Consider the following 4,230-nt stretch of genomic DNA (forward strand, 5'->3'; position numbering starts at 1 on the left):
GAAGGAAGGAAGGAAGGAAGGAAGGAAGGAGAAAGAAAGAAAGGGAAAGAAAGAAAGACAGAGGGAGGGAGGGAGAGAAGGAAGGAAGGAAAATTGGTTCTAGAACCAATTTTCATTTTTAAAACTAGCATTATAACAAAACTTACTCTAATTAAAAATGAGTCTTCAGCAACCACTATGTGCAGTGTGCAAAAGTTACAAATTTTGCCTAAAAGATAAAAAATGTATTGAGGAAATAGAATTAAATAAATCATTGATTTAAGTATGATGAGATTTTATGAAAGGGAATTACAAAACATTACACTAATAAATGCAGGCGTGCCTCATTTGGTCTGGGACAGAGGTGGGCACTCTGGGCCTGTGGAATTTACACAGTGACTTTAAGTGTATGCATGAGTTGGGGAAGTGAATGAAAAAGATAGAGTTATTGGCAGAGAGAAGATCAAGTTTCAGAATTTAAAGGCAAAATAATGCAGCATGTTCTAGACAACAGATAGAAGTTTAGTAATTTTGCAATATAATCTTAAGAAACAACTAGCAACAAATGGGGTTGTAAATTTAGAATGGGCTGAAATAAATATTACACATAAGCATCCATGAAAAGGAGTGAACTTTGTTCTAAAATCAGTGCATACCTTTAAGTCTTTAAACAAAGAAATATTAAATAAACTGTTTTAATTATCATGTTTATAGTTTGGAGAACAATTTGGATTACATCAAGATTAGAAACAAATGTGGTAGAGTTTATCAGTTGATAACACACAACAAAAGAGCCTTCTTCTAAGAACAGTGCTACATCATATTTTCCAGGCTTCCTTCACTTGATTCAGGGAAGTGACCAATTTTCTTTTTTTTGCAAATGGAATGTGAATGGAAACTATATGAGCTGCTACTGGGACAAGACATTTAAGAAGCATCTAATTTATTTCTCTTCTTGTTGGCTGGAGGTAAATACCATTGTGGAGCCACAATATGGAAGGAGGCTGGTCCCCCAAATTGCTACATGAAAAATAACTGCCTGAAAACAAAGAACATTCAACTTGGATTTTTATCAATATAATACAATGCTTTTGTTGTGCTTGAGCCATTGTACTTTGGGGTATAAGTGGAGGATCTTTCTTTTCTTTTACAGCTAAGAATTCAGGAACAAATACTAGCAAAGAGATTCAATACAATTGTCCAATTTTTACATAAGGGATGGGTAACCATAGTGTGAGTTGAGCCACAGAAATGTGGATGAATTCAAGAAACATTTGGATGATTGTTTAACATTACTTAATAATTGATAGGAATAAAAGAGTATAACAAGAGAAGAAATCAAGGCTGCAACATGACAAAAGTTTTGTATTTTAACTTCAAGAGATCACACATACTCTGTTTTTTCCTCTACTGAAAGATTAGACTAATAATCCAGTTTACTCAGACAAAATAAGCTTCTGGGAGATTCTGAAAGTTTGTTATCTTCCTTATCCTTGCTTTTTTTTGTATTTGAGAATTATATCACCATTCTAGGATGTTTTCACTAATAATTTTTGAGATTTCATTTGTAAATATCAAGCTTCCTGGTTCTTGAAACCTACCCATAGTTAACAACTGATTCCTATTTCTAGGGTTAACAACTGACTCCTAGTTCCAGAGTTTTCCTGAATATTATCTCTATGCCAGCTTTACAGCATTCTGGAAGGCTCATTTATCCCACATCATGATATTCTCCTGCTTTCAATTTCTCTGTGTCTTCTCTTTTCTTTTAAGACTAAGCTGGACATTGCAAACAGGATAGTCTCTTCTATCTTGTCCAATTTTTTCTCCTATGCCATTTTTGCATTCTCACTATTCTCTGATCACAGAATTGTTTTCATTTCTCAAGGTACAACTAGTGTCATATCTTATGCACATACTGTTCCCTTTACCAGGATTATACTTTCCCTTAAATTATCTACCCTTTACTTGCTTTATTCTGACTTAACTTCTGATTATGGCTCAAATATATTTCCTCATAGAAATCTTCCTTGACACCCCATAGTAAATAAAGTTCACCATATTAAATGCTTTCTTCTCTCCCTGCACATGTTTCTTTTTAAAGATATTGTTGTTTATTAACTACCTGTGTGATTATTTAATAATACCTTACTCAACATTTCCTCAGCTCCCTGAGGTCAGAAATTATGTATTTTGCTCTCCATGGCCTTCCTAACATCAAGCACAGTGACTAGTAAACAATTGGTTGTTACAGATACCAACAATCACCTATCTGGCACCCATTTCTCACATTTTCTGATTGACAGATCCCCTGTTTGGTTCAGGTGTGCGTGATACCCATGTATGACTCAGGGACTCTGTTTCTCATTTCAACTCCTGAAGTGATTTTTGACTGATTTAAGCTGATTGTTATGAGCCAATTCCTTTTGTAAATGATCGGTTTAGGCCAGGTATGCAAAACATTCTGTCTGATGAGACTTGGAAGTCTACTTGGAAATTTCTAGGAAAGCTTTCCTTGCTCTTAAAATGTGATGCATAAAGAGAAACAGTACTGCTTCTGAATCCTTCCTGAGTTTATTAGGAGAGGTAAGTAGAGATCACATGACCGGAAGATGTAAAAAATTCAGGTGTCGATTAACATTATTAAGCTACCAAATTAGTCCATTTTAAAGGTACATGACCTTAAAAACTTTATGTGACAAAAAAATCTTCAAGTTCACTGAGAACTCCCTGTTTCCATATCTAGAAGTTTTCTAACAGACATTTATAAGTACTCAACAAATATTTCTTGAATAAATGAAAAGCGTCTATATTTAGTGCCTAATAAACAATATGCACAGTACATGATTGTACTTCCAAGCCTTGGCAGTGATGTTCCCTTAGCACTGCAAACCTTTCTTATTTATACATGACAAACTCCCAGTCTTTCAAGAGTCAAAATAGGTCCCTATCTCCAGGATACTCCTTCTCTCACATTGTTAGGTTAGCAGCTCCTCCATTATACTCTAAAACTAGTTTAGATTTCTACCATTGCCTGTATTCCCATAATATATTTAATTGCACTTCCCACATTCAACCAAATATATCCTGAAGGAAGGGGCTGCCAAGACTAAGGCAGAACTTGGTCTTTAGTACATGATGAATATATAAAGTCTCTCCAGGGGAAAAGAGTTTCATGAATGAAATAACCAAGGAAACCTTTGGAAAGCAAGTGGAAACTGGGCTTATTGTAATAATGTGTAAAAGGGCAAAGAACAATGGTATAGCAGATCACAAAAGGGAAGAAAACAGAGTTGCTTTCCCAGGATATTGGTGTTTTAAAAATTAGCGTACATATTGGTAAAGAATACTATGCAAGAAGTATGGGGACACCAAATCACATGGGAGAAACATATGAATGTCAGTGCAAGGAATTTGAAATTTACTTTGCAGGGGTAGGAATGCTATGATGAGAATACTCAAATAATAGTGTTCTATAAAAATAGTCAGTGATGTTGGTGAATGATGCATAAAATGTTAAATGTAATAGCCACACAAGGAATATAAGTGTGGAAAATAGGTGGTGATATTACAAATAGAAAGGGACAGATACAAGGAAAATGTCTTAGACATAAATAATGAAAAACTACATTACTACTACATACCTATCAGAATGGCCCAAATCCAGAACCTTGAAAACACAAATGTTGGTAAGGATGTGGAGAGAAAAAGGAATTCTCATTCATTGCTATGGAAATGGAAAATGGTACAGACTCTTTGGAAGACAGTTTGGAAGTTTCTTATAAAATTAACATACTCATACTATACAGTCCAGCCATCACACTTCTTAGTATTTACCCAAAGGGGCTGCAACAAGTTCATGCAAAAAAACGAAAAACAAAAACAAACAAACAAACAAAAAAACTGCACACAAATATTTATAGTAATTTTATTAGTAATTGCCAAAACTTGGAAGCAAACAAGATGTCCTTCAGAAGCTGAATGGATAAATAAACTGTAGTACCTCTGGAAAGTAAAATATTATCAAATATTTAATAGAAATGAGCTAATAAGCCATGAAAAACATAGAATAATGTTATTAATAAATTCATATTACTGAGTGATGGAAGCCAATTTGAAAGGCCGCATATTTACTGTGATTCCAATTATATGACATTCTGGGAAAAGCAAACCTATGGAGATAGCAAAATTAACAGTGGTTGACAGGTTGGAGGAAAGGGAGGGTTAAATAGATAGAGAATAGAGAATTTT

The sequence above is a fragment of the Rhinopithecus bieti genome, unplaced genomic scaffold, assembly GCF_001698545.2.
Source record: "Rhinopithecus bieti isolate Rb0 unplaced genomic scaffold, ASM169854v2 scaffold_22040, whole genome shotgun sequence".
In the NCBI taxonomy this organism is placed as follows: Eukaryota; Metazoa; Chordata; class Mammalia; order Primates; family Cercopithecidae; genus Rhinopithecus; species Rhinopithecus bieti.